Source organism: Furipterus horrens, unplaced genomic scaffold (assembly GCF_987537825.1).
Source record: "Furipterus horrens unplaced genomic scaffold, mFurHor1.1.pri manual_scaffold_17, whole genome shotgun sequence".
NCBI classification, from domain to species: Eukaryota; Metazoa; Chordata; class Mammalia; order Chiroptera; family Furipteridae; genus Furipterus; species Furipterus horrens.
In genome coordinates, this window is record NW_028327187.1 from 59,417,280 (window position 1) to 59,441,991 (window position 24,712).

A 24,712-nucleotide genomic window follows, 5' to 3' on the forward strand; every position below is an offset into this window, starting at 1 on the left:
AGGGGGAAAATACAGGAATTAAGAAGCATTATTGGTAGGTACAAAATAGACAGGGGAACATTTAGAATAGTAAAGGAAATGGAGAAGCCAAGTAACTTATATGCCTGACACATGGACATGAACTAAGTGGGGGCATTGCTGTAGGGAAGGGGGATACCAGTTGGAGGGGTTCAAAGGGAAAAAAAATTAGGACAACTATAATAGCATAATCAATAAAATATACTTAAAAATTAAGAAAGATAGCCAGGAAGCTGTAATGTTTCAGAAGCCATAAGAGTGGAAACTTTAACAAGGGGGTAATGGGCAATGGCATCAAACATCATTAGAGTGTCAAAGAAAGATAAAACTAAAATATGGTCATTGTGTTTTGTAACAAGGGGCCCTTATCATTTTGCTTTCTTATCTTGGTAAGTAATGGTTTTCTTACCCCCAGATATACTTTTGTTAGAATGAATGACCACTCAGAAGAAATCTTTGAATAGGCCTTAAAAGTTTTTTGCTCTGAATTATCAACCTCCAAAGAACAAACCAGTCCTGTAATTATTTAGTGTAGGTCATAACCAGAAAGGACCCATTCTTAATATAATTGAGTAAATCTTCTCTGACCCAGACTCTCCTCTTGAATCAAACAACAAAACTTGCTGTTGACATCTGCATTCAACTTTACGTGTTTCCCACCTGAAAATGTCTTCTCCCTTTCCCCCACCCACCCTCACTTTTCAAGAGTACAAGTAGAATATATAAAAAACTGTTACAACTCAATTATAAAAGTCAAATAATTTGAAACCGACAAAATACTTTCCTTTATGTCCCTTGGTCTAGGACATATATCAGCAACAATATTGCTGCATGGGATATCTGAAATTTTACTGCCTGTTTTCCTCTAGGACTTTTATGGTGTCATGACTTATATTTAAGTCTTTTATCCATCTTGAGTTTATTTTGGTGTATGGAGTAAGTTGGTAAACTAGTTTCTTTCTTTCTTTTTTTTTTTTTGCATGTACCTGTACAGATCCCCCAACACCATTTATTGAAGAGGTTTTTATTGCTCCATTTTATACTCCTGCCCCCCCTTGTCAAATATTAATTCAACAGAGATTTGTGTTTATTTATGGGCACTCTATTCTGTTCCATTGATCTATGTGTCTGTTCGTATGCCAGTACCAGACTGTTTTGATTACAGTGGCCTTGTAATATAGTTTGATGTCAGATATTGTGATCCCTCCTACTTTGTTCTTCTTTCTCAAAATTTCTGAGGCTATTCAGAGCCTTTTATGGTTCCATATAAATTTTTGAAATATTTGTTCTATATCTGTGAATTATGTCATTGGTATTTTTTCTTAGTTCAACTGTAATAGAAACTACAAAAGATAAAAGGTGATGCCCCACCTACTGTACACATCAGTTGCCCTGCTCCATATGTTCAGGGAATTTCCTTCAGAAAAACAAAGGCTGGCCACCCCAAACCCTGAAGGAAATGCCTGTCCTGTCCCATAGCCCATCAAGCCTAAATCTAAGATCTTGTGTTTTAAGCATGACAATAGTAAAAGAGAGGTTTTGTTCTTATGGTTATACACTGCCACCATGACCATATAATGTCCCAGTGCTCACTTCTACATAGAGAAAATTCTTTGCTCTTCTGGACATCAGGCTTGGTGGTATCTCTGCCATATTTCCAGCAAGCTGGGCACAATTCCTCATGTTTGTCAGTGACAGAGTATCATCCACAGAGCGGCCAACAGGAATTTTGCTTATGGTGATCTGGCAAAGGATACCTTTATCATCATTGATAAAGAGACCCCTGAATGAGATGCCTTCATCAGCCTTTAAGACCTCATAGTCCTGAGCAATGGTGCACTTGGGGTCTGACACCAAGGGAAATTTCACAGGTCCCAGTCCTCCTTGTTTTCTGGGTGTGTTGATCCATGCCAGGTGACAGAAATGAGAATCCATAGAAGCACCAATCACTTGGCAGTTAAGTTTCTTAAATTCTTCTGTCCTACACTGAAAACAATGGGCTTCATGGGGCACACAAAAGTAAAAGCAAGAGGGTAAAAGAAGAACGTCACATATTTTCCTAAGTAGTCAAGCATACATCTTTGAACTGGCCATCTGGCTTAACAGCTGTGGCTTTGAAGTTGGGGGCAGGATGCCCAATTTCTGTCAGTGGCTCTGAGACACAAATACCAAGACCAGCAGGTCAGGAAGAAGACTCGCAAAGCCTATGTCATTGATATTTTAATAGGGGTTGCATTGAATGTATAGATTGCTTTGAGAACTAGGGACATTTTGATGATGTTAATTTTCCAATCCATGAACACGGTATATGCTTCCATGTATTTGTGTCTCCCTTAATTTCTTTCTTCAGTGTTCTGTAGTTTTTGAAGTATAGGTTGTTTACATCCTTGGTTGTTTATTCCTAGGTACTTTATTTTTCTCGTTACTATAGTAAATGACATTTAACCTAGTTTCTGATATTTCTTTGTTGGTGTACAAAAATGCCTTCAATTTCTGAATATTGACTTTGCATCTTGCTATTTTGTCAAATTCACTTATTAGGTAGAGTAGTTTTTTAGATGGGACTACATCAAATTAAAAAGCTCATGCATGGCTAAAGAAAACATCAACAAAATGAAAAGGGAATCAACTGTATGGGAAGATATATTTGCCAATGATACTTTAGACAATGGTTTGATCTCCAAAATATATGAACAACTCATACAAATCAACATCAGGAAGACAAACAAACAATCCAATTAAAAAATGGTCAAAGGACATGAACAGACACTTCCCCAATGAGGACATCCAGAGGCCCCATAGACATATGAAAGGATGCTGGGCATCACTAGCCATCAGAGAGATGCAAATTAAAGTGACAATGAGATGCCACCTCACACCAGCCAGAATGGCCATCATTAACAAATCAACAAACAACAAGTGCTGACAAAGATGTGGAGAAAAGGGAACCCTAGTGCACTATTGGTGGGCATGCAGACTGGTGCAGCCACTATGAAAAACTGTATGGAATTTCCTCAAAAAACTGAAAATGGAACTGCCTTTTGATCCAGTGATTCCACCGCTGAGATTATACCCGAAGAATCTTGGAACACCAAAAGAACCTATGTACCCCAATGTACATAGCAACATTATTTACAGTAGACAAGTGCTGGAAACAGCCCAAGTGCCCATTAGTGAATGAGTGGATCAAAAAACTGTGGTTCATTTACACAATGGAATACTACATGGTAGAAAGAAGGAACTCCTACCCCTTTTGACAGTATGGATGGAAGTGGAGAATATTGTGCTAAGTGAAAAAGGCCAGATGGCAAAAGACAGATACCATATGATCTCACTTATAAGTGAAACCTAATAAACCAAACAAATGAGCAAATTAGAGCCAGACACATGAAAATAAGGAACAAACTGACAGTGACCAGAGGAGAGGAAGGAAGGGGATAATGGGGAAAGAAGGAGAACGGTTTAGTCAAAGAACAAGTATAAATGACTCATGGACCTGGACAACAGGGTGGGGATTGACTGTGGGAGTGGGTTGGGTGGGTGGAGCAGGGAAGAGCAGAAGGGGAGAATTGGGACAACTGTAATTGTACGATAAAATAAATAGAAAAAGAAAACATAAAAATCAGTAAAAATAGAGGAGAAACAAGATGGCGGAGGAGTAAGTGGAAGCTACACTAACTTCCTCCCAGAACTAGTCTGGATTTACAACGTAATTTTGGAGAAATCATCTGGAATAACCAACCGAACACCAGCTGGAGAGAAGTCTTATAACCACGGAGAGACAAAAAAGGCCGCTACATCACAACGTGACCGGTAGGGAGTGCGGAGACGCGGAAGGGCTGGCTGGGCTCACACAGGTGGCATCTGAAGGGACTGAGAAACAGCTCAGCAGTCAGGGGTTCCCCCTGAGAAGGGCAGGGTCTAAACCCCCAGCTGGGCTTCCCAGCCTACAGCAACAGAGTGGGAAGAAAAATAGTATCCAGCTGAGAAAAGCGAAAAGCCACAGGGTTTCTTGCTAGCCAGAGAGAAACAGCTGGAGAAAAAGAGCTCTTAAGCGGATCACATACAAAAATATTTTGGCCCCCACTTACCCTGGGCTCAAGCGGAGGAAAGGCAGAGAGGACTGGAGATGCTTGGGGAGAGTTTGGTGTGGTGGCTTTGAGGGGAGAACTGGGGGAGCAGCCGGCTGGGTCCCAGTGCTGACTCATCCCCACACTGTAGGCAGACCATTCCCGGCCAAGTGGTGTCAGCCTGAGGGAAAGCAAAGGCCCTGCCTACAGGAATTAAGCTGCCACAACCACGGTCCTTAAGCCTGACGGCTAATCACAGATTGAATAGATTAACAACTAAGAAGCCAGACAAAGGCAGTAGATCCCTGGAAGTCTCCAACAGGCTGCCTAGGCCCAGACTGGTACAGGATCTGACGCCACCAGGGGCAGATCCAGGAAGTGCAGATCATTCTAAGAAGTACCAACAAACAATAGGAGTCACAAAAATGGGGAGACAGAGAAACAACCCCCCATCGAAAGGAAAGGTAGAGTCCCCAGAAAGAGTGCTAAATGAAATAGAGGGGAGCCAACTATCAGATATGGAATTGAAAGCATGTATTATGGAGAAGCTCAATGAGCTCAGCGGAAACTACAAAGAACTCCAGAAAAACTACAGTGAACTCCAGAAGAACTATAAGGAACTTACTGAGAATTATACCAGCATCAAAAAGGACATGGAAGCTATCAATAAGAGCCAGGAGGAAATGAAGAATATGATCTCTGAATTGAAGAACTCAGTAGAAGGAATTAAAAACAGGCTAGATGAAGCAGAAAATCGGATCAGCGAGCTGAAGGACAACATAGACAAAAACTCACAGTCAGTGCAACAAAATTAAAAAAGGCTGAACAAGACTGAAGAGGCTCTAAGACAGCTGCAGGACAACATGAAACATAATAATATCCGTATCATAGGAATTCCAGAAGGAGAATAAGAAGAGCAAGGGATAGAAAACCTCTTTGAAAAACTAATGACAGAAAACTTCCCTAACATGAAGAGAGAAAGAATCATGCAAGTCCAGGAAGCACAGAGGGTCCCAATGAAGATGAACCCCAACAGGCCCACTTCAAGACACATCATAATTAAAATGCCAACATTCAAAGACAAAGAGAGAATCCTAAAAGCAGCAAGAGAGAAACAACTAATAACATACAAGGGAGCTCCAATAAGGCTATCATCAGATTTCTCAGCAGAAACACTACAAGCCAGAAGGGAATGGCAAAATATATTCCAAGTAATGAAAAACAAAGGCCTACAACCAAGAATACTCTACCCGGCAAGGCTCTCATTCAAAATGGAAGGTGAAATAAGGAGTTTCCAAGACAAAAGAAGGTTAAAAGAATACATCTCCACCAAACCAGTATTGCAAGAGATGCTAAAGGGTCTGCTTTTAGAAGATGAAGAAACAGAGAGAGACAGAGAGGAACACGAGTACAATGACAATGAATAAGTACTGAAAGAAAGAAGGAACTTCTACCATTTGCAACAACATGATTGGAACTAGAGAGAATTATGCTTAGCGAAATAAGCCAGGCAACAAAAGAAAATTACCTTATGCTATCACCTGTTAAAGGAAACTAATGAACAACACAAACAAATGAGCAAAATTGAACCAGAGGTATGTAAACGAGGAATAAACTAACAGTAACAAAGGGGGAGATGGGAGGGAGAGAAGGGGTAAGAAGGGGAAGGGTCTAGTCAAAGAGCATGTATAAATGACCCATGGACATGGACAACTGGGTGGAGACTGAATGTGGGAGAAGGGAGGGACAGGGTGCAGGGAAGCAAGAGGGGGAAAAAAGTGAGACAACTGTAATGGAAAAACAAACAGAAAAATTTTTAGTGGGGGGAAAAATAAAAATATAAAGAATAGAAATGCAAGTTCAGTGAATATTAGAAGGACAAGGTTTTTCCTTCACACTGTATATATTTTCTCCCTATCTGATCCCTCCAGAATTTGGCATTCTAAAGAAGTAAGTAATGACCTAAGTTTCTTTGCATAAAACTAATAAGACCAGTTGTTAATAACGATTTTTTTTTGACTAAGACTTTGACTGGAATGTCATGCCTAAAGGAGACATGCTTGGGCTTTGGTTGTTACCAAAAAGCCCTGAGCAACTGGGACTGACTTTCAAAGGTAATAAAAGTCCACGAGATAAAAGGCCTGGTACCTTGGATGGATGAGCGGTCCATAGCAATCTTTCCAGGGAAGGAATGAAGGTTGTTTTCCAGAAAGATGGCTAGAAGGGACCTTAAGGCACAATGGAAAATCAGGAGGACCTGGAAAAGACAGGTGTTTACAGGCAAGGCTGAATGCCAGGTATGTGGCTCAGCTTCTGTGCCCTGAAGGGCAGACTGAAGGTCACCCTAAGTGTTCCTTGGGTAAGTTCCAGCAAAGCAGAACTAAAGATCATAAGTGATCATTTGCTGCTCTTGTTGTGTTTATGCAAATGAACAGGATAAATTAAAAATGAACTTAATGCAGTCCCTTTAATGACAAGGAGGGTAATCTTAGGGAGAAAAATCAAGATTCAAGGAAGATCACAATGCCCAGTGGTAGATTATAAAGTAGTGCAGCTAACCGTCTTTAAAGTTTCTTTTCATTTAAAACTTGTTTTCATTTGAAATTTAAACTATGTCTGTGGCATTATCAAAGATGTTTAATTTACAGGCAAGAAGAATGTCAAATGCCTTGCAACTGGATGTCTTTCCGATAAGACAGTCCTACAGATCTATAAACTTGTGTGTGGGTTATGTTACATAAATTAACATGTGTTTTCTGTTTTCAAAGGGCATAAGCCTACGATCTCATTACTTGAGTGATTGTCTGTACGTATAGGCCTCACTTAATCCTGTCTGCATTGCTGCCTCCTGAGACTCAATGGTTTGGCTGAACTAAGTGGCTGGGTTGGTGAAGAACAGGGTGGTCTGTTGGCTTCACTTTAAAACTGGTTTCTCTTTTCTATCCTAATTGCTTGGACAGAAAGAGCCCAGAGGCCTGAGAGGGGGGAAACCTAAAATATTTCCCTCAGTCCAAACTAAGTATAATGGGCAAAAGGGTTTTGGACAGGTGAGATGTACCTGGCATACCTTCCTCCAAAGAAACCCTTCTTTTCCCTAATGTGGGACATTGAAAAATTAATACCTGTCTTTTGTCATCTAGTGGTTACGGATTGAATGATGTCCTTTAACCCTGTTGCCCCAGAATACAACAAGGATGCCAGCCTGTTAAACCAAGCATGCCGTTGTCCAGAGACAGCCAACCAACATGGAGTCTGCACGATCCTTCCCCTTGTAGGAAGGCCACCCTCCCCTCCACACCCCCACTCTTATTAGGGATTTCTTGACCCAAGGGTAGGTAGGAAAACGACCATGTCCAGCTTGAAGCAGCTAGAGGAGCTCGAGACCTTCGTCCATTGTCCTTTATAAGATTGTAAAGGGTCTTAAGTCTGAGAGGGAGGGATTGTTATTTTTTATTGTTAAAATATTTAACTAATTAATTAATTATTTAAAAAAAAAGAAGAAGAATATATGAAAGGGTGAGCCATGGGCATGGACTTGGGGAGGGGATTGTCAGGGAAGGTGGGTGCTGGGCGGAGGGGAGCAAAGGGGAAAAAATTGGAACTATTGTAACAATATAATCAATAAAATATACATTAAAAAAAAGAAATAAAATGTAAAAAAAATCAGTAAAAATAAATAAAATGGACAAAATATTTGAATAGGCATTTCTTCAAAGAAGATATAGTAATGGCTAAAAAGTACATGAAAAGGTAGTCAATATCATTAGTTAGGGAAATAGACATTGAAACCACAATGAGATACCACTTCAAACCCATCAGGATGTGTATAATTAAAAAACCCAACAATAAAAAATTTTCAAGAATTTGGGTAAATTGGACCTCTCATACATAGCTAATGAAAACGTAATATGATGCAGCCACTTTGGAAAGAAGTCTGGCAATTCCTCAAACGTTTAAACATAGTTACTAAATGACCCAGCAATTCCACTTCTGGGTACACACATGATATTTGAAAACATGTTAAAAAATTCTCACACATGAATGTGAGAATTCATAATAGCCAAAATATGCAAACAACCCAATGTCCATCAACTGATGAGTGAATAAGCAAAATGTAGCGTATTTATGCAGTGGAATATTACTTACTCATAAAAAGAATGAAGAATGACTTGAATAATGTCACCAAAAATGATGGAGTAGAGAACTCCAGGGCTCTTTGAAAGGCTGTAATTATCTACTAAATAAAGTCTGTATTCTTTAACATGATTCACAAGTGTTACGGCTACATAGGCGAGATTGAACACTCTGAAGCAGTGTATAAAGTTAAGCAAAGGATTTTTAATAATGGCCAGGAGTTGGGCAGATCCTGAGCAGGTCTCTAACATTCTCCAACCTACAATGGAGTCTAAACGCTGGGTTTTTATACTGGTGCAGTCTCTTTGTCTCTTCTTTGGCGGGAAAGAGCCTTAGGAAGAGGGGGCTGGGCAGGACTGCAGGAATGTCTTGGCAGTAACAGGAACAGAAATTCGCAAGGCTAAAGGTTATCTTCGATGGCAGCATAGCTCTTCAGCCAGGGACGAACTCCCTGTGAAGCAATTTATTTTCAAAGGGCTAGACATTCTGCAAAGCACAACCTTCACAAATGTTATAAACCAGACACAAGCAAGCAAATGGGAGGTGATAGAGGCTGAAGTCCTTTTAGCTTGTAAATCACTAATTGCTATAACACTCCTTCTTACATTCCTTTTTCCAAGGCCTTTTAGCAAGTCCTTGCTACTTCTTACAAAGAACATTTAAAGCCCTTACACACTTACATATTGAAACTTTTTACAGGGACTATTTGGTGCCCCTACATAATCCCCCCTCTAGTCCCTGGACTAAACCTATTAGGGACGTCTAGGGACTATAAGTAGGGTTTTTAAACCCTGGTTTTCAGGAGGGGCTTAGTAACAAGGATAAGGAGTTGGGTATGTGTAATGCTAGCTTTCAGGAGCTGCAAGGAAGAAATTAAGTTTTCAGAAACAAATGATAATGAGTATACAACAGCCCAAAACCAAAACGGACACAGCAAAAGCAGTTTTGACAGGAAAGTCCATAGCAATACAGGCCTACCCAAAGAGGATAGAAGAACTTCAAACAAATATTTAACCCCACAGCTACAAAAACTAGAACAACAATAATAAACAAAGCTCAGAGCAAGTAGAAGGAAGGAAATTATTAAGATTAGAGCAGAATTAAATGACACTGAGACTAAACAAACAACTTAAAAGATTAACAAAAGCAGGGGCTGGTTCTAGGCTTATTAAGAAAAAAATAACCCAAATAAACAAAATTAGAAACAAAAGAGTAGATATTATGACTGATAACACAGAAATACAAAGAATTGTAAGAAATTACTATAAACAACTATATGGCAAGAAACTTGACAACCTAGATGAAATGGACAAATTTCTAGAAACATATAATTTTCCAAAACAGAATTAAGAAGTAGAAAGTCTTAACAGACCAATAACAAAGAAGGAAATTGAAACAGTAATCAAAAATTTCCTGGCACACAAAAGCCCTGGACCGGATGGCTTTACAGGTGAATTTTACAAAATATTTAGGGAAGAACTAACTTCTACCCTTCTCAAACTATTCCAAAAAATTCAAGAAAAGGGAAAAATTCCAAACTTTTTCTATGAGGCCAGTATTACCTTAATTTCAAAACCAGGTCAAGACATAACAAAGAAAGAAAACTACAGGCCAATATCACTGATGAACATAGATGCTAAAATTCTCAACAAAATATTGGCAAACAGGATCCAGCAATACATCAAAAAGATTATACACTACTATCAAGTGAGATTCATCCCAGGGACACAAGGATGGTTTAATATTCGCAAATCAATAAATATAATACATTACCTAAACAAAATGAATGACAAAAATCACATGATCATATTAATAGATGCAGAAAAAGCATTTGATAAGGTACAACACCCATTTATGATGAAAACACTTAGCAAAATGGGAATAGAGGGAGCATACCTTAACATAATTAAGGTTATTTATGAGAAACCTGAAGCCAACATTCTACTCAATGGACAAAAACTGAAAACATTCCTTCTGAGATTAGGAACAAGATAAGGATGTTCACTTTTTTCCTTTTTTTTTTTTTTTAACAGTGTTGGAAGTTCTAACTACAGCAATTAGAAAAAGAAGAAATTAAAGACATTCAAATTGGTAAGGAAGACAAAACTGTTACCACTTGCAGAAGACACGATAGTATACATAGAAAACCTTACAGACTTTACGAAAAAAACTACTTGACCTAATAAGTGAATTTGACAAAACATCAGGGCACAAAGTTAATATTCAGAAATTAAAAGCATTTCTATATACCAACAAAACATTAGAGGCAGAAACCAGAAAAAAAAATCCATTTACTATAGCAACAAGAAAAACAACAGTATTCAGGGATAAACTTAACCAAAGAGGCAAAAGACCTGCACTCGGAAAGCTACACAACCCTGAAGAAAGAAATTAAGAAAGACACAAATAAATGGAAGCATACACCACATCCACAGATGGGAAGAATTAACATTTCCAAAATGTCCACATTATTTAAAGCAATTCATAGATTCAATGCAATTTCTATTAAAATACCAGCAACATATCTCACAAACCTAAAGCAAACACTTACAATTTAATTTAGCAGACATTTGTTAAGCACTTGCTATGTGCCATGCATTGTAGATTCAATGATTAATAAGAAGAGCAAATGGAATGTTAGCAAGACGGTGGAAAACAAATTTCCAGTCCCTTATGGAAACATTAAATTAACAACTAGGAACTGACTAAAATAAGTTTTACAGCTTTGAAAACTAGTCAAAGATTAATAGCAATTAAGGAAATGCCCAACTAAGAAAGCGCTACATTCAAAATGATAGAAAATTTTATGGCACTGTACTTATTTTTGCCTTACCCTTTTTTTTTTCCAGTGTAGTGCAGTATACTTGGGAGGAATTAGCCTAATTCCCAGTTTGTTTGTTTTTTTCTTTTCTTATAAGGAATGGCTGAAGCCCCTATATAATTCCCCTCCTTAGACTTAAGACCTTTTATTTTATAAGAGGACAATGGGCGAAGGTCTCGTGCTCTTCTAGTTGCTTCAAGCTGAACATGGTCGTCGTCCTACCTACCCTTGGGTCTAGGAATTTCTAATAAGAGTTGGGATGGAGGGGAGTGCAGCCCTCCCTTATGGGGAAGGATTTTGCATAGTCCAGGTCAGTTGGCTGTCCCCGGGCAGCGGCATGCTTGGTTTCCAAGGGCTGGCACTGTTGGACAAGTTGGCATCCTTGTCATATTCTGGAGGCAACAGATTTGGCAACAGTGTTAAAAGGCATAATTTAACCCACAACCACTAGACGACAAAAGGCAGAGATTAATTTTTCAATGTCCCACATTAGGAAAAGTAATGGCTTCTTTGGAGGAAGGTGTGCAGGGCATGTCACACCTGTCCAAAATTCTTTTACTCACTATACTTAGCTAGGGCTGAGGGAAATATTTTAGGTTTCCCCCCTCTCAGACCTTTAGGCCCTTTTCTGTCCAAGCCATTAGGATAGAAAAGAGAAATCAGTTTTTAAAGTGAAGCTCACAGACTACTCCATACTTTACCAACCCAACCACTTAATTCAGCCAAACCGTCGAGTCTTAGGAGGCGGTACTGCAGATGGGCTTCTTAAGTGAGGCCTATAAGTACAGACAATTACTCAGGTAATGAGATCATAGGCTTATGCCCTATGAAAACAGAAAGAACACACATGTTAATTCACACAACATAATTTACAAACTAGTCTTTAAGTTGGACAGACTGTCTTATTGGGAAGACATTCAGTTGCAAGGCACTTGACATTCTTCTTGCCTGTAAATTAAGCATCCTTGATAATGTCACAGACCTGGTTTAACTTTTAAGTGAAGACAAACTTTATAGATAGTTAGCTGCACTGAGCATTGCGATTTTCCTTGAGTCATGATTTTTCTCCTTAAGATTACCCTCCTTGTTATTAAAGGAACTGCATTAAATACAGTTTTAATTTAGCCTGTTCATTTGCATAAACACAACAAGAGCAGTGATTGACCACATATGATTTTTAAGTCTACTTTGCTGTAACTTATACAAGGAACCTTCAGGCTGACTATTAGTCTGCCCATTAGGGCACAGAAGCTGAGCCACACACCTGCCATTCAGCCTTGCCTGTAAACACCTGCTTTTTCCAAGTCCTTTGGATTTTTCATTGTGCCTTGAGGTTCCTTCTAGCCATTTTTCAGGAAAGCAACCTTCATTCCTTCCCTGGAAAGACTGCCATGAACTGCACAACCAACCAAGGTGTCAGGCCTTTTTTTCTCATGGGCTTTTCTTAGCTTCAAAAGTTAAATCCAGTTCCTTAGGGCTTCCTGGTAACAACCAGAGCCTAAGCATGCCTCCTTCAGGCATATTATTCCAGTCAAAGTCTTGGTTAACAATACCTTTATTAACAACTGGTCTTTTTAGTTTTATGCAAAGAAACCTAATGTCATTACTTACTTCTTTAAATTGCCAAATTCTGGAGGGATCAGGTAGGGAGAAAAATATACAGTGTGAAGGAAAATCCTTGTCCTAATATTTACTAAAACTGCATTTCCATGCCTTATACTTTCTTTTGTTCACTTTCCTACATGTGAAGTTTTTTTTTTGTTTGTTTGTTTGTTTTTTAACTCTCTCTGGGAAACCTCAATTTTCCTTTCAGATTATATGGCTAATACCAATACAGAGAATTCTAGACCTTTCCTAGGTTACCAATGGGTAATGCCAATTCCAACACGGGGGATTCTAAATGACCTTTCATAGGTCTCCAATGGCTAAATGCCAATACAGAGGTACAGTAACCATACAATTAGACCACAAGTAGTTGAGGTTTCCCTTTTCCCAGGTTTAAAAACTTTCACAACATTTCTATACATTTTTATGACTTTCCACAGACCTTCTGCAACATTCACAAACTTTCCATATATTTACCCATTCAGATTTAACCATAACATGCTTCTAATTCTTGGTTGTTTTTTTTTTTTTTTCCACACGGTGAAGGATTCTACCCAAACTCAGTATTTGGCAGCTAAAATTTCCCTAGATTTGCAGAGATATCCTGCAGTTTTTTTGAAGTTCCTGCTTCTTCTTCTTTTTTTTTTTTTCTAACACACTTTTGAGCTTTCCTGAGAAGTTTTTCAATTGTTTTATTTGGCCTATTACTATTCTATTTAGGATTTTATTGGGAACCTTTTGTTTGGCCAGGACAATTCCCTGACCAGGAGGATGCTTGCATTTTTTTATATTCTTATAGCAGCCCACCTGATTATTCCTCTTTCTTTCCTATTGAAGAGGATGTCTAGAATGGACATTAGTTTTATTCGTGTGTAACAACACTTTTCCTTAAGATACAGGCACATTCCCCCTGCTGAAGCAATGAAGAGATTGAAGGCCCTTTAGTTACAGCTTTAGAGGTGTTGCTGATTGGCACCCAAGCAGCTTGCACCCGTTTGAAGAGTGGCCTGAGTTTTAAAAGTGTCACTTTTTTTTTTCCTCCATGTTGGAGAGACAGACATTCTGCTGTTTCTGTAACCTGTAGCAAGGGGATTAGATGGCAGCTTTGCTAGCAAATTAACATTGCCCCTCCTCGCAGCTCTAGCAGGGAGTATTCAGATGCAAACTGAATTGCTAGAAGTTACCTGGGGTGGAAAGAAATGCTGCAAGCAATTTCTCTGGGGAAATTTTTAAGGAGCCTCATCCCTCTGGCCAGGGCTACAAGGCAGCGGGAGACGCACAGAGGGTCCTAGGCTTTTTTTCTGTGACACTGCCCATATTGATAGCCTTGGTTTTCATGTTCCCCACCCCCCTCTCCCACGCCTGCAGCTGTTTGAGAGATAGCAATTTGAGCTGGGAACCAGGGGCCTTCCCAGATTACAGGATACGTTAAACTAACCCACGTTTGTTTGGCCTTGACTAGCCATCTGCAAGATAATACCTTTTTTTTTTTTCCTTCTTAAAAAAAACACTTTTCCCTTAGAAGCGCAGAGCAGGAGCCACTCTCTCAAGGCACGGCTCCCTCCTGCCTTGCTACTTCCCCCAATAACCCTTTCCCTTTTTCTTGTTGCATTTTTGCTTCCCGAGAGACACCATTTTACACTTATAATATTTAGATTTAAGGTACTCCCAAGGGGGGGGGGGCTATCTGACCCCAAAAGCAGGCCACTCTGACCTACAGAATGTTCCCAGGGTGCCAGAGTTCATGAAGGGATTTTGTCCCCGGAATTTGGGGAAATTCTGGAGCACACAGTCAAGAACTGTGGGTGCAGTCTTAGACTGGCGTCCCCTTATGTTGGCTAAGGTGACTGCTACAAACATGCACTTAATTTGGATTACAATTAGGAGCTGGAACACAAGGCACAGGAGCAATTTCCCCCTCACGGCGCAGACAAACACGGGTTGGGAGCTCCCAAAGGAAGCCAAACAAATGCCCGCTTGGCCTCTCCTCCTGCGAGGCTAGAGCCCACTCAGACTCCATAGACCGAAGTTTGTGTAGTCACACAAAAAGGAGGAAATAACTTTTTTTAAACTTTAACCTTAACATTCACTCACACATTCACTCAGAGGTTAAACAATCCCACCCAAACCCCGCCTAGGCTTCTGAGATTAGATGAACAGCGTTGGCTACAGGCAGCACAACCCCAAAATCCAAAGAGCTCTATACAATCCAAATGAAGCTAGCCGAGCTAGCTTCAACAAATTCCCTGTTCGGGAATATGTACCTCTGCGTCCAGAGGACAAAAGAGACCAAGTCTCAGTGGCAGTGGCCCAAGTCCGCTGCCCAAATGGGTTGCCACTCACCTGTCGCCAAGGCTGTCCTCTGTCCTTAGCTTACTCTAGACTGGGCCGTCAGGGCTTCTAGCAGCTCCCGAGTGTCCCCTGAAGGCGCAGGGAATTGCTCCCAACCGGAGCTTGCTGCCGCTGTCCTGCTACAGGTCAGCTAGACACACGGGACCGCACGAAGCCCCGGGGGCTCACCGAAGGCGGCACCGCTTTACAGAGGCATCTCGCTGGGGCCTCCAAAATGTTATGGCTACATAGGCGAGACTGAACACTCTGAAGCGGTGTATAAAGTTAAGCAAAGGATTTTTAATAATGGCCAGGAGTTGGGCAGACCCTGAGCAGGTCTCTAACATGCTCCAACCTACAACGGAGTCTCGTCGTCGTCGTCGTCGGCAGCCGTCCGTCTCGAGAGACGATGGCGTAGCTTCTTGAGAGTCTATCTGCACCGCCGAGAATGGCTGTGCAGTCCGATTCGGGAGTGACAATCCCTGCCGCACTTGTTACAGGTGAAGGCAGATGGCCGTTGTTGCTGCTGTTGACGCTGCTTCCGCCTCGATCTTTTCTGGACCGCCTCCTCGTTGCGCGCAGCCTCTGCCCGTGACGTACCTTGCCTGACCGCGAGCCTCCAGGCTAGGCGGTCGTCTGCTTGAACTTCCCATGTGTTGAGATTGATGGAGCATTGCGTCATGTCCTTTTTGCAGATGTCTTTGAACCGCAGTTTTGGGCGCCCTGTCATCCTCTGGCCTTCTGCTAGCTCGCCATAGAGGAGGTCTTTGGAAATACGGCCTGCATCCATTCTTTTGACATGGCCGAGCCACCTGAGGCGTCTCTCGCTAAGAACTGCATGCAAACTGCTCATATTGGCTCGCTTCATCACCTCGGTGTTGGGGACCTTATCCTGCCAGGCGACATGCAGGACGCGTCGCAGGCACCTCATGTGGAAGCTGTTGAGTTTCCTTTCGTGCCTTGCGTAGGTGGTCCATGTCTCGCTGCCATAGAGGAGAGTGCTGAGTACGCAGGCTTGGTAGATGTGCAGTCTGGTTTTCTCAGTGAGGCTGGAATTGTTCCACGCTCACCGGTTAGTCTGGCCATAACTGTGGCTGCCCTGGCGATTCTCCGGTTGACCTCCAAGTCGACTGACAGAGAGCTCGAGATGGTGGACCCGAGGTAAGTGAAGTCATTGACAACCTCCAGGGTGTATCCGTCGATGGTGATGCATGGGGGAGTCCCCATGCCTTGAGCCATAACATTCGTCTTCGTCAGGCTGATGGCTAGTCCGAACTCCTTGCATGCGTGGGAAAGGCAAGTGACTAGCTGCTGGAGTCCCTCTTTGGAGTGTGATGTCAAAGCTGCGTCGTCGGCGAAGAGCATCTCACGGATGAGCACCTCTTTGACTTTGGTCTTGGCTCGTAGACGGGCCAGGTTGTAGAGCTTGCCATCGGATCTGGTGTGAATGAAGACACCCTCGCTGCAGTCCTTAAAGGCGTATTGGAGGAGCATGGAGAAGAAGATTCCGAACAGCGTAGGCGCGAGGACGCAGCCCTGCTTTACTCCGCTGCTGACTGGGAAGGCCTCAGAGGTTGCGCCGTTGTAGGACACCGTGCTGTGTATGTTGTCGTGAAAGGACATGACCACAGCAAGCAGATGTGGTGGACAGCCAATCTTCCGTAGCAAGCTGAAGAGTCCGCTTCGACTGACCAGATCAAACGCCTTCGTGAGGTCAATAAAGGCGAGGTAGAGTGGTTTATGCTGCTCGTGACACTTCTCCTGCAGCTGGCGTAGGGAGAAGATCATGTCCACTGTTGATCGGCCAGCTCTGAAGCCACACTGGGACTCTGGGTAGACGCGGGAAGCAAGGGTCTGCAGGCGGGCAAGAGCGACCCGGACAAATACTTTGCCGACGACGCTGAGGAGAGAGATGCCCCGGTAGTTGTTGCAGTCGCTGCGGTCTCCTTTGTTCTTGTACATGGTGATAATGTTGGCGTCTCTCATATCCTGGGGGATGTAACCCTCCTTCCAGCAGAGACAGAGTAGATGGTGGAGCGGCTGTAGCAGGACTGGTTTCCCGCTCTTTAGGATTTCTGGAGGGATTCCGTCGCTTCCTGGTGCTTTCCCGCAAGCAAGGCGGTCGATGGCTTTGCCGAGCTCTGCCGCAGTAGGTGGGGTGTCTAGCTCCTCCATGACTGGTAGGTCTGGGATGGCTTTAAGAGCAGTGTCTGTTACGGTGTTCTTCGTTGCGTACAGCTCGAGGTAGTGCTCGGTCCACCGCCGCATTTGCTGTTCCTGGTCAGTGATGACCTCACCTGTCTTGGACTTAAGGGGGGCGATCTTGGAGGGGATTGAGCCTGTTGCCTTCTTGATACCCTCATACATTCCTCGTGCGTTGCCTATATCGGCGGCTTCCTGAATGCTTCTGCACAGGTTTAGCCAATAGGTGTTGGCACAGTGGTGGGCGGTCTTCTGGACTTTGTTCCTGGCAGCCCGTAGAGCTTGAAGTGTACTGGGAGTGGGCGTGACCTTGTAAGCCAGTAGGGCCTTCCTCTTAGCCTCGATCACGGGTTCCATTTCTTCCCAGTGAGCCTCGTACCAGTCAGCGTTCTTCTGCTCTTTCTTCCCGTAAGCAATAATGGCGGAGTTGTATATGGCGTCGCGGAGACGTGGCCAATTGGATTCGATAATGTCATCTGCCGCCACTCCCTCGCCGAGTGCATCTTCCATCTTGTTGATGAATTGCTGGGTCTTAACTGGGTTGCTGGCACAACTGGTGTTGATGTGTGGGCGACCCTTCATCTTGGAGTGGTGCAACCTCTTCGGCATTATGCGCACCTTGCTTACCACGAGGGCATGGTCCGTGTCGCAGTCTGCACTGTGGTAGCTGCGGGTGAGGAGGGTGCTGCCAATATCCGTTCTTCTGGTGATGACGAGGTCAAGCTGGTGCCAATGGCGGGAGCGGGGGTGCCTCCATGACACCTGGTGGATCTCTTTGCACTTGAAGAATGTGTTTGTCACGCACAGGCTGTGGTGACACAAAAGCTCAAGCAGTCGCTGACCATTCTCATTGATCTTTCCTCTCCCAAAGTTTCCGAGGCAGGTGGGCCAGGCCATGTGGTCGGCTCCTACTCTTGCGTTGAAGTCTCCAAGGAGATAGAGAGCGTTACTTCTGGGAATCTTGGATAACGCTTCGTCCAGTGCATGGTAGAACTGTTCTTTCTCTTCGGTGGTGGCGCAGAGGGTTGGGGCATACGCGCTAAGAATGCTGACTGGGCCGAAAGTTGTTGACAATCGGAGGGTAAGTAATCTCTCTGTGCCTCCTGTGGGTGGCTCTATGGAGTTAACAAGCGTGTTCTTCACAGCGAACCCAACACCGTGCTGTCTTGGTTGGTCCGGAGACTTCCCTTGCCAGTAGAAGGTGTAGTTGGTTTCTCTGATAGTTCCGTTGTCGGCCAACCGGGTCTCCTGTAGAGCCGCAATGTCGATGTTTAGTCGTGCCAGTTCCCTATCGATGACGGCGGTTTTCCTGGCACCCTTGATCCACGGAAGGTCTGCAGTAAGTCCGGGGCACATGGTCCTGATGTTCCAGCTAGCGAGGCGAAGAGCCGGAGGCTTCTTTCTTGTTGTTTGCTTGGAATTAACTGGTGCGGGTGTTTTGTGGCCCACTTTTCGAGAGGCGCCTCTCTGATCCCCATGCACCCAGTGGGGCAGGCGAGCCATGGCGAGACGGTAGCTGTCCAGTGAGGTGCGATGACCTCTCCCACCGTCAGAGGAGACCCCTGGTGCTCGTTTCCTTCGCCAATCGGATGAGCTGATAACCGGTATCTGTCTCCTCCCGTGTTGAGTCGACATCTTGCGATGACGCTGGAGTGTCCTCTCAAGTGAAACTGAAGCTACAGAGCCTGGGCAGGGTGATATGGAGTCTAAACGGTGGGTTTTTATACTGGTGCAGTCTCTTGTTTATTCTTTGGCGGGAAAGAGCCTTAGGAAGAGGGGGCTGGGCAGGACTGCAGGAATGTTTTGGCAGTAACAGGAACAGAAATTCGCAAGGCTAAAGGTTATCTTCGATGGCAGCATAGCTCTTCAGCCAGGGACGAACTCCCCGTGAAGCAATTTATTTTCAAAGGGCTAGACATTCTGCAAAGCACAACCTTCACAAATGTTATAAACCAGACACAAGCAAGCAAATGGGAGGTGATAGAGGCTGAAGTCCTTTTAGCTTGTAAATCACTAATTGCTATAACACTCCTTCTTACATTCCTTTTTCCAAGGCCTTTTAGCAAGTCCTTGCTACTTCTTACAAAGAACATTTAAAGCCCTTACACACTTACATATTGAAACTTTTTACAGGGACTATTTGGTGCCCCTACACAAGGACTCATAAATTCTGAGCCCTATTCATCCATTATGGATGCCTTCATAAAATGTATAAACCCCAGTACTTTGCCTGTTGTCTAATTTGGAAATAAGGTCATTGCAGATATATAATTGAGATAAGGTCATTAGGGTGGGCTCTAATACAATATGACTGCTGTCTTTATAAAAAGGGGAAATTTGGACACAGGGATACATGTACAGGGAAAAGACCATGTAGAGATGAAGGCAGAAAATGGAGTGATGCTTCTACAATCCAAGAAATGGCAAAGGTTGCCAAAAGACCACTAGAATCTAGGAGAGGGTAACTGGTTTGCAGGAGTGGTTTGTTCTTTGGAGGTTGATAATGCAGAGCTTTAAACTTTTAAGTTTCTTCCTCATACCGCTCAGAAAGAGGTAACCCTGCAGAACCTTGATTTCAGACTTCTAGCCTCCAGAACTGTGAGACAATAAGTTTCTGTTGTTTAAGGCACCCAGTTTGCTGTACCAGCACACTAATACACCATCTTTCTAGCCTCATCAATGATCGTTTTTTCCTTATACTTTATGCTATAACACCACCACCTTCCTTGTACTTCCTTTGGATAGCCCTAGTGTTTCTAGCCTTTCATTCTTGTTTATGCTATTCTTCTGCCTGGAATGCCTTTTTTGTCTAGCTAATTCCTATTCATAGTTTAAGGTTACTTTTTCCAGGGACCCTCACTAAGCACTTTCCACCAGGCTGGTGTAAGTGGCCTTGCTAGGTGAACTCACATATCCTGCACATCTCCCCAGCTTTGCACTTTCCACATTGTATTATGATTGTATGTTTATGGTTTGTCTGCCTCCACCCACCCCATGCAATAAATGGTGAACACCATGAGGAAGGAGTCACTAAAATCCCAGTGCCTAGCACAGTATACTTTCCACATAGTACATGCTCAATACATATCTTTGAATGAAAGGAATTTTTTTCATTTCATTGTTTATTCATCTTATTTCTTCCCATAGCACCTACTGAAGTGCTTTGCATATAATGGGTGCTCACTACATCTTGACCAGTAGTTCTGAGGTCATTTGGCAATAGCTGGAGACATTTTTGGTTGTCACTATTGGCATCTAGTGGATAGACATCAGATATTCTGCTAAACATCCTACAATGTACAGGATAGCCCCAAACAACAAAGTGTTATCTGGTTCAAAATATTAATGGTGTGGATATTGAGAAACCCTGGTCTTGGCTGAATAAGACTGTACTCATTATAGACCACTAGTGCACTAAATATGCTTGGTCAGGAAGTCTTCTTTTCTTGTTCATTCATTTTTTTCAAAAGTAAACTATTACCCAATAAGAAATGAAAAGAGAGTGTATTGGCATCCAGAATTAAGACTTTATCAACTGAAAAGTACCTTATCAGACTTCTGTTCTGATAGAGGCATAGGTAAACATGGCTCACCTCTTTGCACAACCACAGCAAAAATTACAACTAAACTACAAAAAAAACTATCACTGAGTATCATCAGAAAATCAAGCTGTATGAAAGTCTGACAACCAAGGATTTAAAGAAGTCACATTCATCCAGATAGGTAGGAAGGGCAGAGATGTGGAGATGCACAGAGATGCACAACGATGTGGAGAAGCAGAGACACAGAATGGGTGGTATCACACCCATGTGTGGTGGATAAAAATTGGGAGGGCTACCTCAAGAGTGAGGGATCCCAGTCCCACACCAGACTACACAGCCCGGCTTTCCAGTGCCAGGAAGAGAAGTCCCCATAATTTCTGGCTGTAAAAACCAGTGGGAGTTGGGGTGGTGGAAGAAATTGTGGGATTCTCAGGTGTCTCCTCTTAAAGGGCCCACAATGGACCCAGGACTTACTCAAACTCTTTCCCTCTGGGCTCCAGTACCAGGACAGCAGCTGGAAGGGCACCAGTGGACTATGGGGAGAAATTGAAGTGTCTGGCATCAAGGCAAGTCACTGGAGACAGCTTTCTTCTGAACAAAACTCCAGAGGCTAGGCAGCCACACTGTCCCCATACTGAGCCTTCCTCTGTACAGAGCCACAAAGCTGTGACACCATATCAGAGACTTAATTAACCTGGTTCACAATGGTTGCCCCACCCTGTAAATTACCTAAGGCTCTACCCCATCCAACTTACCAATGTGCTTTTGTATAATAGGCCACACTACTAAGACAGGGAGTCAAAGCAGCTATATCTAATACATAGAAACAAATACAGGGAGACTGACAAAATGAGGAGACAAAGAAATATGGCCTACATGAAGAACAGAAAAAAACCCTAGAAAAAGAACTAAGTGAACTGGAGATAGCCAAACTATCAGATGCAGAGCTCAAAACACTGGTGATAAAGATGCTCAGAGAACTCCTTGAGTACAGAAAAAAAAAAAAAAAAGGAAGAAATGAAAGTGAAATAAAGAATCATCCACAGGAAACCAACAGAGAAGGGAAGGAAGCTGAGATTCAAACAGATTTGGAATATAATGAAGAGATAAACATTCAACCAGAACAAAAAGAAAAAACAAGGATAGGCTTAGGAACTTCTGAGACATTTGCAAACATACCAACATCTGAATCACAAGGATGCCAGAAGGAGAAGAGGATAAGCAAGAAATTGAAAACTTATTTGAAAAAAGAATGAAATTTGGTGAAGGAAATAGACATACAAGTCCAGGAAGCACAGAGAGTCCTAAACAAGTTAGATCCACAGAGGACCACACCACACCACACCACATTTTAATCATAATTAAAATGCCAAAAGTTAAAGATAAAGAGAGAATCTTAAAAGCAGCAAGAGAAAAAGAAAGTTAACTACAAAGGAGTTTCCGTAAGACTATCAGATGAATTCTCAAAAGAAACTTTGCAGGCAAGAAAGGACTGGCAAGAAGTATTCAAAATGATGAAAGGCAAGAATACTGTATCCAGCAAAGCCATCATTTAGAATGGAAGGTCAGATAAAGTGCTTCCCAGACAAGGTAAAGCTAAAGGAATTCATCATCACCAAGTCCTGATCATATGAAAGGTTTAAATGACTTATTTAAGAAAAAGAAGATAAAAACTATGAACATTAAAATGGCAACAAATTTACAACTATCAACAACTGAATAACAAACAAACAAATGAACAAATAAACTAAGCAAACAACCAGGACAGGAACAGAATCATAGATATGGAGGTCATAGGGAGGGTTATCAACTAGGAGGGGTAAAGGGGAGAGTGGGGAAATGGTGCAGGGATTAAGAAACATAATCAGTAGGAACAAAATATGGGGAAGAATAGCATAGGAAAAGTTGAAGCCAAAGAATTTACATGCATGATCCATGGACATGAACTAAGGGGAGGATTTCTGGAAGGAAGGTGGGTACTGTCTGGAGGGGGGGGAAAGGGGGAAAATGGGACAACTGTAATAGCATAATCAATAAAATATACTTTAAAAATAAAGAATTTTCAAATCCTAAAATAAATAAATAAGAAAGAGGTCAGTGACAAGGTCTAAATAGAGATATAAAATTACAGTTGTGACCATATAGAGGTTAATTAAAGCCAAAAAACGTAAAGTGGTCATCTCAGAGAGAGTATATGTAGCCTAGTCCTCAGAATATCTGGCTTTCAGAAGTTAGATAGCAGCAGAATCTACAAAGGAGACTAAGGAGATGGCAAAGGTGTAGGGAGAAAAGCAGTATAATGTCACATATTCCAAAGGAAGATTTCAAGGAGAAGAAAATGGTTAACAGCGTTAAATGTAGGGGAGAGGTCAAGCAAGGTAAGGACTGGAAAACGCCTTATTTATTTATTTATACAGAGGTCATTATTGGTTGAGTAACTTGTTGAACAGTTTTAGTGGAGTGTTAGGGAAGGAAGCCAAATTGCTGAGGGAGAAGAAAGGGAATGGAAATTGCAGATATACCTGTAAAGCACATTTTCAATAAATTTGCTTATAAAGAGGAGCTGGGGAAGTACTTAGTGGGTAGGAAGGGTTTTTTTTATTGTTAAGGTAGTAGACAGTTGAACATGTTTAATTGCTTATGACATTTGAGAGGCAATTAAACTTGGTTAATGCCCATGAAAAGAAGGTAGGGAAAGAGAGGAAGAGAGGAAGAGAAGGGGAGAGGAATCTACAATTACTGGGTAGATATGAACATTTCAATGCCTTGATATATATATCACTCACATGATTTCTAAAAGGGTTGTTAAGCAACATACACTCCTACCAACTTGTCTGTTGGCCAATTTGTCATCTTTAAGTATTATAAAAACAAACAAAAAAGCCTTTGCAAAAGAATCTCGTTATTATTTTAATTTGCTCTTCTTTGAATAATAGTGAGTTGAATGTTTTACCCAGTTGTGTCCGTGTGTGAATTTAATCTTATGTCCTTTGCCCCAAACGTTTCTATTTTAGACACTTTTTTTTGCGATAAAAGATGGAAAATCAAAGAATCAATATGGTATCATATTTTATCATCTTAAATTATATGGTCTAGAATCTTCATCTTCCTAAAAGTACATGACAGTTTGACAACTTTTGGCTCAGCTGAGGGGCAGAGACCACTCAATTTATCACCTGAGAGAGTGACCACAGATGGAAGTGAAAGCGAGGTCAGGTCTAGTGTTAGATCCCTAACCTTAGTCCTCAAGCTCCCTTTCCTAACCCGGGAAAGGAATGCTCCAGTGCTTTAAGGCTTTGGGTCCCAGAGCTCCCCTTGGGTTGGGTGTGGTCCCTTACTAAAGAGCCCGGAGTGCTGTGCGGCTCCTTTAAGAGTCCAGCTCCTCCCTGCTCCGGGAAAGTTGCAACTTTTTCCGCCTCGTGAGAGGGTGAGAAAGGCCGGCAGCCTGAGCGAGGTTGCAGTCTTCCTGGAGCCCTATATTGTGCCCTGAATTCTACACTGGGGCGTCTCGCCCCCTCGTGGCACCTGTTGCAGGTGACAGGTAGGTCCACAGTCAGAGGCCGCCCCTTCGCCCCACGTCTGGGGCTTCTCCCGGCTCCCCAGCCCATTTTCGCTGAGCCCCCACCCCCATCTCAGGAACCTGCGCCCTTCCCAATCCCCTTTGCTCTCCCAGTCTTTCCTGTCCCCTTTCCCCTGTCTGCCTCTCTGGACCGCAATCCCCACACCTTCACTCCTGACTGCTTGGGGCGATAGCACCCCGCCAGTTTGCTTTCTCCTGGGACCCTTCCTTAGCCCACCCATCGCTAAGCGCAGGCTTTGCCCCTCTGTGTTTCCTGTCTCGCCTTGCTGAATGGTCTGCTTTTCCCGCTTGCCGGATCTGAGGCGGAGTTGGGGCCGAGTTCCTAGGAGGAACTGTGCTTTTGGAGGAGTCGAGTCACCTTTTCTCCGGTTAGTCTCTCAGCGCCCAGCCGACGCCAGTGGTCTTGGCC

General features: G+C 42.7%; 1 protein-coding gene and 1 pseudogene across 1 annotated transcript in view; one reads left to right on the forward strand and one right to left on the reverse strand.

Moving 5' to 3' along the window:
- Nucleotides 1-1,349: 1,349 nt before the first annotated feature.
- LOC149991105 (peroxiredoxin-1 pseudogene) lies at nt 1,350-24,331 on the reverse strand (annotated as a pseudogene).
- Nucleotides 24,155-24,712, forward strand: part of SYTL4 (synaptotagmin like 4) — a 189,473-nt gene continuing 188,915 nt past the window's right edge. Inside the window, exon 1 of the mRNA XM_090264511.1 lies at nt 24,155-24,264. The gene's annotated coding sequence lies outside the window, so the exon portion shown is untranslated. The remainder of the gene's footprint in view (nt 24,265-24,712) is intronic.